The following is a 12,691-nucleotide window of genomic DNA, read 5'->3' on the forward strand; positions in this document are numbered from 1 at the left end:
ATAGATGACGATCCTGGAGACTTGCCGTGATTTGCTGACTACACACTGCTTTGCCGAATGTGGTCAGGAGAGGACAATAAATTATTCTCTGGTCCTGGATGTGAGATTTAGTGAGGTGAGGGCCAGTCAAACCAGGAGCAGTGCAATCTTAGCGAGGCAGATTTACAGTGGCCACGCAGTTTAAAGCCTCATTATAATGGCCAGTAAAGGAATTGTATCTGGCATGAAGGGCGACCCCAAGGACTCGCCTGGAGTTGTAAATTGTAACTCCGAAGACTTCTATTCTGGATTATTGAGAGCAGATCAATGGGGGCTGATTAGGTTTTGAGTCTCACGTGTTTTTATTAGGTTGAAGGGGACAGGTCCATGGACTGCAGTTTGTCCAATTGCCCAAAATCGTATTTATACAGAAAACAAATGTTTTCATTAATATGCACATTCAAAGCAACATTGTATTTTTAATCCAGATGCAGACAGAAACAATTGGATCTAAATAGCAGACAAAACCATTGTTTTTTGCTTTCTTCCTTCTATTTATTGCAAACTGAAACTATATATATTTTACAGTAGACTATTTCACAAAGTATATGAAAGTGTTTTATATTTCTGAATGTTTTCTTATACCTTACTTTTATTATTCCTTGTATCATACCGCTGTATGACCACTTGCAGAGACTTCAAACGTGTTTGAGTAGATGATGCATCACAGTGCACATCATGTGCTTATTTTGTTTTACTTTTCGTTATTGTTTAGTGATATACAGCGAAGATTTTTCAAGTGAGTCTGAACTAACTGAATTGCGACGGCGTGACAGACATGACTTTCGCTCTGATAGAATAACTGGCTCAAGTGTCTGCAAGTTTACATTCAACTCGAGAAATGAATGAATAGCAAAGTCTGATCGGAAGCTAGAAAAAACATGTTTCAATGGAACTTTCATCCTACAAGCAACTCGACAGTATACTTTGAATATACAATGAACTCCAGTGCAGTCATTAGTTGTGAAACATGACTAATCAAAAATGCACCAGGGGCCAGTTCATTACAGGTAGGCCGGTGGTAGCAGGAGATGCACTTATGACTTCTGGTCACGTTCTCTCGAAAACCGATGTTGAATACACTTATAGTAAGTCGCTTTGGATAAAAGCGTCTGATAAATGACTGTAATGTAATGTAATGTAATAGCAGGTAACAAAAAACTGCATAGCAACGATGACGATCTAACAATAAACAAAGAGAGGTGAACTGGTAAATGTGGAGTGTGGCTGAGGAGTGAATGCGATGCAGGTGAGGAGGCGGGGCGGGGATGTCAGGGGAGCAGGACTGAGGGCATGTGGTGGATGGCTAAAGGATGGCACGTCCAGGGAGTGAGAGGACTGCACATGGCGTACCAGGCCAGGCAAAACAACAAAGAAACTATAAAGTCCTGACAAGTACAGTTGCACAGCATGTTGACTCTTAGAAAAGTATACAAATTATGTGAGGTACATACAGTGGAACGTTAAAGCCCCTCCTCCACTCAAAACAATTTCATTTGGATGTTTGACCTTCTCCCACAGAATGATGTATGTGCAGTTTTCAGATTAATCTGCTGACAGGGCAAAGTTTAAGATGTTTATGTACGAGATGATTTTGTGACATCACAACTGGTTTGCTAGCATCGACACATACACTGAGAATGGACTGTAGGAGACACCTTATGTCCAGTAACAATTTGCATATTCATATATTCAAGGTTGAGGGTGAAGAAGCAGGTGTAATTTTAAAAGAATTTAACACGGATATTTAATTTTTGTTTTAACTTTAAACTTTGACTTACCTAATTGGTGGATCTCCCTGTATATAGTTACAGAATTAGTGAAAGAAATGTCTATCATTAGTATGGCAGAAACTAAAAAAAGAATTCCCTGGTTGAAAAAATCTCTTTTCTGACACTCTTCACCAGAACAATAAAAACAAGTAAAGCAGTAAGATAAAATTCAGCTATATATTTTATGTTCAGCAATATGACAAGCAGCCAATAAGTTCAAGGGTCACAGCATATATCATTTGAAGGGTTTGCTGTCTAGAAGTCTGGGCTGGTGTTCTCACAGAGACCCTGCTATTTGGTTCTGGTGTAGTGTTATCAGCTTATACAGCCTTTTGCTCACATCTCTAACTCATCTTAATGAAGTTCACTCTTGCAGGAAGTCTGTGTTCTCGGTGGATGCAATAAAAACAGGAAACAGTTCTAAAAAGGATTGATGATCCAAACATATCTGGCAGACTGACAACCAAGTCTTGAATAGTTTGATGAAAAAAAAAGAAAGCTATAAACAGCATTTAACGGCTCAATGGTTAACCATTGATGATTCAAACCGTTTCAGAGTGTCATTACCAGTAGCCTGGTGTGGTGTCACATCAGGCTGGGGCTGCAAATCACCATGAAAAGAGAGCCCCTTACAGTTTGTAGTGCTTGTTTGACTTCTGTCTGTCTCTGCAGTTTGCAGGGTGGTGTAAAGTATGTGAGCATCCTGCAGGAGCCACATAACAGTTTGACAGTGGACATGTTGACATGCGGACAGACAGTTAGTGTCTGTGCGTTATAGATTTCCCTGTGTGACAGGGAAGCGGGATGGAAGAGAAATGGCTAATCAAAGAATTGCTGTTGTTGCTGTACCATGTTGCACCACTGCAATCCCACGCTGAGGGATATACCGTATATCAAGCAGGCAGTTCATTACCTGGAGTGCTTGGCTCCTGTACCAGCGAGTTGCAACCTAACGTGAAGATATCGATTGCCCACCATCCATTGCCTGCGGGGGAACAACCCATCTCATTGGTTCATGCAATGTGTTTCAGTATTATGGGGACAATTTCAGGATACAACTGAGATTTATTTTATGTATGTGTGTGTGCCACTCAAACTGACCACTCAAACTGTTGTCACGGCGTAAGTGCAAGGTAAAGCACTTGTACTTTACTTGAGTGTTGCCATTTAGTGGTTCTTTATACCTAATACAGTACTCCACCACATTTTACAAGGAAATATTGTATTTTACACCCCACTACATTTTTGACGGGTAAAATTCGAATAAACTTTGGATTTAAATACAAAAAACAATTGTGATGATCTCTGTGAGTAATTATAATAAGCAAGCTTGATATTTAATATTATAACACTTGTAGTTGCTATTTTTACTTTCAGACATTAAATACAATGTTTTATGCTAATACCTTACTTTTACATAGAGGTATTGGTTATTTCTGAATACATCTTCCACAGCTGGTCAGCAATGAGCAAAGAGTGCTCAACAAAGATCCAAATGTTGTGGTCGGAGATTTAACAATTAAAGTTGTATAAACTATAAAACATTTTTACTATGCTAATATAATATGAAACCTCACTGATTGTTTGAGGCCTGTCACTGGAACTGCTCAACAGTAGCCACTGGCAGTCATCCAATGTTACGCACTTCCACTTGGCCTGAACTACTAAAACACCATCCACAAACTCTGCAGAAAGGAATCATACACTGACCACAAAAATAATCACTTATCGTTCATTGATTCATATTCCTGCAAGCAAACCATTTTTTATAGGTAGGTTTTTTAAAAGGCAGTGTGGTAAGGACTTCAAAAAGGACATTGGAGGAAACTTTACTACATATGTATACGCTAAATCCACACTACATTTGCAATATTTCTGCGGGGATTTTTTGAGGAGCATTTTTGCACACGCCTTATGGCTTTTGGCTTTTTTTCTTCCTTAAAAAAAAAGTAGCAGTAACAGAAATTGGAGGAGAGAGCAAAAGAAAATATTAATTAGCCAGAAGGAGGTTTCATCCCGACAGCTCATATCTGTTGCATCAGACTGAGCGGTCACTAATGAATAGTCTCTGGAGAAGACAGATTAGCCTGTTTATTAATGTATTCAGCTTCTCAGTGATAGACAGGATGGTGAAACTGCCATAGAGTGTAGTGTCCAATATTTCATACAGCAAGAGTGAGGAAGATAAAATGGTCTTCTGTGACACCTGCAGATAGAGCAGGACCTACTGATTGTACTCTGCAGTACCATGTTTTTTACAGCTCAGGATGGGGCATTAAACCTCACCTGTCTTGAGAAACAACATCACAAATCCTGAAGGGCTTCATTGGTTTGGGCAATCCCTGATCTCCTCTCCCCCGTAAAAAACAGAAGTCTGATTTAGAGGTGGCCTTCTCCTAATGTCCACAGTCAAGGGCCTTGGTCATTTTAGCCTTCAAAGCCTTCACCGAAATGGATTGAATGTTGAAAGGCTGGTTTTGCAAATGGTACGTCGTCGCAGATTAGAAACTGAGAGGCTGACAGACCAGAAACTGCAATAAAGAGCTCTCATACTGCTGGCGTTTAATTGAAAGAAATTGCAGCTTTTTAAATAGTGCCCTGGAGACGGAATAATTTAAAAAAGATTGAGAAAGAAGAAACAGCGACGGGGTCATAAATCTCAATGGACACACAAAAATCAGTGTATATGTTTGAGAGTGTGTGCACATACTTGAGTTTCTGTAGTGCACATGCATAGGTCCGTGTACATGTAACCGTATTTCTGCTTTTGTGTAATTTAAATGACAATCTGTGTTAACAGATCTGTAAAACTGATCTCATTTGTCACCATGAGTTTTTTTTACATAGGCACTATATACTGACATGCATCCCCACAATCACAGCTAACGAGAATCAATTCTTTCTGCCCAAGATGAGATCTTAATGTGCTTAGAAAGGTGTGCTTGAAGCTGTAAGACAAGAGCCCGATCGAAGCAAAGCCAGCAAACTGTGTCTATGTGTAAATCTTTTCATTCTGCTTCTCTGGTCACAAGAAAGGGTTAGATGTCGGTAACAATGCTGGGGGGACACAGACAAACGAATCAGCCAGTAAAAAATAAAGTAGGTTAGGAAGAAGATATACCTGTAGATGGTGCTGCTAAATAACCCAGGTCATAGACAGGTAACAGGAAACAAAAAAAATAGTTAGTGTGTGTAGTAATATATGTGGATGAGATGCTGATTGATGATACAGATTTAAAATATTGATTTTATCGAATTACGCAAACAAAATGACAAAAGTAATAAAAATCGTCACTCCAAATTGTAGAGGTACTTTATGACTGTAAATATAACCAATATCCGTGAACAGTAAAAATGTAATACTCCACTACCAAGATAAATAATATGACTTGCAGTATATATATAACATAATAACAATAATTGGAAGTTATCATATAGCTCTTTGGCATTTTGTTTTGTCATAAAAAATGGATTACACAGTTTTCCAAAAGTACATACAATTCCAGTATTGCATAGCACACAATCATGTTGTTTTTAAAAATAAAAAGTCCTGACATTGATATTATTGCAGCATGAAAAAAAATCCTCTAAACATTTTTGTTGAACAGGAAGAACTGGAGACGTTGGTCCTGGCTGGACATAATTATGATGGAGTGGGACTGTCTGAGCTGTGCAGATTCAATCAATGCCTATCAACAGTGGGCATGGAAATGACCCACCTGGGCCTGACCAGGAGTGAGAGATTGGTAATACACCATATGAGAGTGGTCCCAGAGGGAGGATGCATCTTTAGGAGCACACAATTTAATCCACTGTCGGACGAGGTGGGAAAACTCATTATACTTGATACTTACAGGCTACAATGCACTAGTTTTTGACAAAAATCTTATTACAAAATTGCACTTTCATGTATGAATTTTATGTGAGTTTGAATTTTCTTAACTTGGATTCATGTGAATCCATTTTGACTACTTTAAAACATCACTGAAACAGACACGGAGTACCTAGAAACTTCATTATAAAATGAAGAGTTGCGTGATTGATGTTACTGACCTGTATGTGACTGGAGCTTTCATGACGCAACTATATCCTTTTAGCCGTTGCTCAGTTCATATCTTGGGTTAATGACGTCTGTACATTTGGCCAGGATTGTTATGTCTCTGTGATTCAATTCAGTGTGTGTGCTACCATCAAACCAACTCTCAGGGGAAAAGGATGGAGAGGACGGTGCCCGAGAGACCCTCATCATCGCAGAGAGCTCATCCTGGGGGGCTGGGTTCAGATGGCGAAGTGACTGATTGCTGTGTGTCTGTCTGGACTGGCTGCTAATGATGCAGGGCAGAGATAATCAGCTCACCACAGGCATCGTGCCTGGTAGTTGCTCCAAAATAAGTGAAACAGATTGGATGGGAAGCTGCATTTCCCACATGGAAATCTAACCATCCATCAATTAGTTGTAAGCAAATACACTAAGGCCGAAAGGGATAGTTTGTTATTGGTGAAGGTATACCCACATAGACGCTATCCATCCCGTGGCTGTTTTGCATATTCCACAAGATACTGTGACCTTGACTTGTGAGATTCTTTTTCTGGCAAAGAATTAGATGAGAAAATTGATTCTGTTAAATAAAGCTACAACCAGCAGTCAGTTATCTTAACTCAGCACAAAAACTGGAAACGGCTGTAGCCTGACTTCGTCAAATGGTAACAAAATAAGTCTCAGAGCAAATCTAAAGCTCACTAAATACTATTTGGCTTTGTGTAGTTAGCAGGTAACCAGCATAGGGTTCATAACTCCCCATAAAATGCTGAATTGTTGTTTTTTGTTGTTGTTGTTCTTTTTGCTACACTAAGCTAACAAGCTAGCTGTAGCTTCATATTTATATATACTTTTTAACTTCTGTTGTCTCCACAGTGTGTATTTTTCAAAATAGGCTAATGGTTGTACAGTACTGCAATACCCACTGTTATTTAGTTATTTAATGCATCTCAGATGTTTAAAAGAATAGTTCAACTTTTGTGAAATATGCTTTTTGCCTTCTGGCAAGGTTATGATAATTGATACTATAACATATTCTGATGTTGGCACGAAGTCACAGGAAAATAAATTGCATGTCTTATGCCCTTGATAGACATTTGTGACATCTAATGTAATATAAGGTTAATTAATTTCTTCAATGTTGCATTTTACTGCTTCCATTCCCTTTTGTTTGTCTAATCTGAAGACATTTGTTTGCTATAAAATGCGACGGATAACTTTTCATCCGCAGTTTAACTATCACGTTATGTGATGGTATGAATGAAAGAGCATTTCCTTGGCATTAAACCAGTGAGGGAGGTTAAGGCGACGTCCTTGGCTTGATGTATGTTGAAATCTCAGCACTGCATAACTTAGTCTGGACTGCTAATCGTAAAATAAAATGAATGTGGAAGGCGTCCAAAGGAGACGTTTTTGACACGGCCTCTGGCTAAAAAGAACCTTTACAGAAAGTACAACAAAAGTAAAAATCTTAAATCTGCTCTGCTCTACTTTAGAGAGAAATTTGACCCTGTCAGAAAGGTGTGTCTTGTCAGGTGTGACTACATCTAATCTCTCTGGCTGTTGCCCTGGTGAGGACTACAGAGAGGTTACAGACTGGTCCACAGGTAGAGGTAAATTGGATGTGTCACAGTTCGCAAGATTCCAGATGGCATATTGCTCCCCTTGAGACCCTCTCCTTCTTCAAGTCTCCACTGTGATCAGAATCATTGGTGGAGGCTGCTATCTGCCACACACAGCTTCTCAGCACAACCACCATATGTCTCCCCCCACCTTTTCTCACTGTGTGATATCCCTCCCTATGCTCCACACCGGCCCAGACTCACAGAACAGGAAGGCAGATAGTTATACGGGTGGAGGAAAATCTTAGAAACTATCCAGATTGAGTCGCTCCTCAGCCACAATTCTCCTGGATTAGTTGGGTTGGTTAGGTAACTTTAGCTCAGTCACAAAGCTGACCTTTAAAGCAAACTGTTATACATTTGTTGAAAAAGTCTCTTTCAGGGAGTTTTTATATAATCCAAGCAGTTACAATGATTCTAACTAATCCCCCCACAACACATACATGACATTAGATCACATTAACAGTAGTAAACAATACTAAAAGTGTAGAAATTACAATAAAGAGGAGGTTGGGGTGGTGGAAGGAGTACACGTTTACACATTCTTCAACAAATTCACGAATCAGGGTGAAGTTTTAAGATACAGTTTCACAGCTCTCTGTGCAAATTTGTAAAGAATATTGGCACAATAATACAACCTGGATGTACGTGACAGACATTGTTATGTGAAGTAACAAAAAGAGAAATTCAAACCTGCCTAGTGTACTTTCAGATTCCTGGCCAATCACTGCATGAAGTTGGCAAATTGGCAGATCATCTGTTTTGGAAAGTGATAAAAATCAGGACGATTTAAACATAATCAGACAATCAGACACACACTTTCTTTCTGGCTTAGTTTCATAATGTCAAAAGGTTCAGTGGACATATTATTCACAGTGTTTTGATTTAGAGAAGCAAATTATTTATTCAAAGTTTGATCTCCGATTCGACTTTTGGTGCCTGAGCTAGTTGATACAGTAAGCGTATGCTTAACTGTCAACACCTCAATCATAACTCTTGCCAGGACTGAGTTAAGTGCTACGCTCTGCCTGCACGTGCCTTCCATTTCAGGCCCGTTGCCCAGGGCCAGGCAGGGTATGATTTAGATGATATTTGTCCTCTTAGCTAATTGATTTAAGCTGGGCCTCCTTCCCCCATTGCCAGCCTTGCAGGGTCTCCCACTGGTCCTGTAAACTGTATTAGCATTAGGATGGATAGATTGGCAACGGTGCATTCATTTACGAGACCCCTTCCACCGGCCCATTTTGCCTCTTGCCAGAGCAGCAGTGCCCCAGAAAGTAATAAGACTTTGGCTTGAATGTGATTAGGCAGCAGTTTACTTGGTTAGACCATATGAGGAACAACAGATCCCACTGAACAGCGATGCTCCACAGATAACCCTTATCCAATTAGATTGGCACAACGCAGACCATTTATCCATTACCCTGTAAAACTGAAAAATAGATGACTCTACAAAATATAAAGGCCGCCATCAAACATTTTTTCTTCGCATCCTCTCGGGCTCTGATATTGCCAGTTCACAATAAAGTCCTTCTTTAACCTGCCTCTTTCAACACTTTTACTTGATATATCAATGTGTGTAATGGCTTCAATCTGGATGAATGCTTGGCATTTCATGATAGAGATAGGAAGGCATGAGCACTTGACTATCCTGATCTAAAGCTATAAAACCAGCACACAGCATCATTGATGAGATGTGTTACATTATTAAAGTTGATAGTGGTGTAGATGTTGTTTCTCTCGTTGTTCCTGCACTTATTGCCTCCACACTGACTAAGCGGAAGCTTGATCATGATCATCAAAAGCTTATCGGTGTGAAGCATCTGTTACATTTTCATTTAATATGATTTTGAATACAAAGTGTCACGCCTGCAGACTTCTCCTTCAAAACTGACTCCATCTATGGCTTCAACTTTTTTACTGATGAAGTGAAAAGACTGTTAAGACACTTCTGGCGGTGCCACCGCAGTTCAAGGTGACATTTGCTCTTTATTCAGTACTGTTTGAGAGTAATGGCCCTCTGTGGGCTCATTGGAGAAACACTTAAGTCGACTAAGACCCATGTAATTGACAAGTGCCTTTTTAATGTAATTATGTTTTTGAAGACACTGTAAAAAAGTGTAACTACTTAAAATACACTATATGTAGGCTACTCTATAATACACCTAATCATTTTAATTTGTCTTTCTTTCTTTTGAATGTTTTGGAAGACACTGGTGTAAAAAGTGTAACCAAATACACTGTATACCTTATTAGCTTAAATTCTACAATACACCTAATTTGTTTAAGTTTTCTTTCTTTCTTTCTTTCCATCCTGGAGCCACAGGAATATATATGGCTGTGCAGAGTGGCAGGAAACAACATTACCTTTGTTAACAAGGGCATGAAATAAATCTCTCTCTCTCTCTCTCTCTCTCTCTCTCTCTCTCTCTCTGTCTCTGGATCTTAAACCTTTTGGCCAAACATGATTTCCATAGTTCAGCTTTACACACGTTGCTTGCTGTCTAATCGGCATTTCACTTAATTTTCTAGCCAGTGATCTGGATGCATTGCTCTTTTAGGGTCGAGAGAAAAGTGAAAAAAACGATCATGGTCCTCTGGGGGACAGTTTACCAAGATGCTTGTCAGTATCAAGGGGACACCTCCCATTAGACATTGGAAAAAGGCCTGGAGGGCCGTGCTACTCGCTGGCCCGATCACTCCTGCCATAAAGAGAGTAGACTGAGAAGACTGCCGCTGATGCTATTGGACTTTGCTCAATACTGTTTGTTAAGTCAGCTGTCCTGATATAGTCTATCTTGATTTTTTGAGACATAAATATTGTAAAACCAACCATCTCTGTCAGTTGTGTGAATGATGCTACTTTCAGTATGAGGACCCTGTGTCCTGGACGTGAACCGTTGTCTCATCCTCCGCTCGTTTACTTATACTGCACCCCAGGAGAAAATTGAATATCGCTCCTCCTTGGTGAGATTGGTGCAGTCTCCTCTGACAAACTGCCCTGCTAAATGTGGTGAATCAGCAGTAGAGGCGGTTGAGGAATGGCTTCAGCTATCCAAAGTTAAACATCTAAACACCTGCAAATCCCTATAAGACATTGGTTAAGCAGCTAAGTGCTGTATTTTAACACTTCTCCTACTACTACTGTTGATAAAGACTAATGAGCTGAACTTGTCGACACAATGCACAATGCACTCTTCTGTGAAGCAAAGCTTAAGAGGGATCAGATGGTGCAGTTTCACTTCTGCTTTACTGTTAATTCAAGGGGGTGATTGAAATAAAACATGCTCGCAGTTGTGCATTTACATCTTATAATGAGGTTTGAGTTCAAGACGAAAAAGAAGGCCTGTGGCGCCTTCATGCTGCCCAGTTCCTCAGCTCTGGTGTTCATAAAGAAATAATAAAGGCTGTAAATGGTGGGAGATGATTTGCTCGCGCTGTCCGTGATGAAATGAGGAGACAAGGCAGGGTTTTAATTAAGTTTTCATCTAGTGCAGATGGAGGACAGAAGAGCAGGATAAATCACAAAGGACAACAGCAATCTGCCTCTTTATTAGTGCGTACACAGGCACGCTGTGACAAACTGCCTGTCAGCTGCTCAATCATAAAACAGGGCTGAAAAGACAACCAGGAGTCAACCAAAGACATTTGTTTTGGTGTGTTCTGACCCTTGACAGGCTTGGCACTGGCCTTTGTGACATCCCTGAAGATATGCTCTGCCAAGAATGTTCTTTATACACTCCGCATAAAATATATGAAACATAAGCACTGAGGTCTACAATCCATTTCTCAATTGTCTGTCTCCGCCCCTTCATTTGCATATCCTCTTCATGAGTGAAATGGATGTAACACTGAGGGTGCAGTCAATATTCAACAACAATTATGACAATGTTTTCCAATGCAAACAAACATATGCATAGTGTATTTTATTTTAAAATTTAATTTATGAAAAAAAAGATTTAAGAGGACATATTCTGGTATAATAAATACATCTAAGAGTACGAACTCAACCTCTCAGTGGCTGTGAATTGTGGGAAGTTGCAACATGTTTAGTGGAGTGGGTTAATTGCTTTTGTCGGTATGTTAAACGACTGCTATATCTTCCATAATATGGCATCCTAACAGTAGACACATGAAGATGCAAGTCCCACAAGGCAGAGTAATTACACCCCAAGAAGAATAATGTAATACTAATTGATTTAACCTGCAAGTGAAAAGTCAACTTGGCTAAAACACGTCAGCAACATTTACTGTAAATGATGTGAGGTGGCATGGTGGAAGTGCTGTAAAAGACTGATAGTTAACATAGACAGTCTGGTATTGGATTGGTACAGTGCTTTCTAGAGTGGAATCTTGACCTTTCAAGAGGAACAATTGCATTAACAAAGTCCCTGACCTACTGCACACCCAGTGAGTTCAGGTAGATTGTTAGTTTATTGCACATAGTTACCATATTCTACACAGTAAATTGAAGAATTTGCTTTTCTCTGCTCAATCCCCTGAATGTCAGAGGTTTGACAGGTCTGAGGGATAACATGTGACTAAATTAGACACTAAACACCGAATTTACCAGTAATGTGTGTGTGAGTTGCCTGCGTTCTCCACTGTGGGGGAGGGCCAAAAAAAAAAGATTTACCCTGTTGAAAAGTTATAATTCATGATAGCATACGTAGAGGCGACAGCACAGCACTGTTCTGGGCCAGTCAGCTACTCCCAAATCTTTCCTGATAACAGATTAATTCACAAAGAGAATGACTTTCAAAGTTTGCTTTTAAGGGTTGGTGTGCTCCCTGAAACCCATACAATCTGTCTAATCTAATTAAAGGACACTTGCTTGGTATTGAACCTGTCTGGCTCCTGAAACTTGAAAGTCAAAATATGTCCAGGTTTTAATAAGAGATAGTGATCAAAGAGTAGTTTTCCGACAAACGTGCAACTAATCTAAACACTTTTACCAGTTGTTCAACCATCAAAATTATGTCAACATTTACATACATACATATGAACAGAAGAGATATTCATGTAGCCTGAAACACTAACCACCAGGTAGTGGAGAGCAGGACCAACAACATCATATTTTCATGAGCTAACCCTACTTTAACCCGAACCCTAATTGTTTGAAACTTGAGCCAACGCTACCTCCTAGTGGGCACCAGATACTACTACAGACATGATTTGATACACTGTTAATGGTTTCTTGTGGGGAAAGATACAGAGTG

Source organism: Anarhichas minor, unplaced genomic scaffold, assembly GCF_050575085.1.
Source record: "Anarhichas minor isolate MPS153535 unplaced genomic scaffold, ASM5057508v1 ptg000062l, whole genome shotgun sequence".
Classification (NCBI taxonomy): domain Eukaryota; kingdom Metazoa; phylum Chordata; class Actinopteri; order Perciformes; family Anarhichadidae; genus Anarhichas; species Anarhichas minor.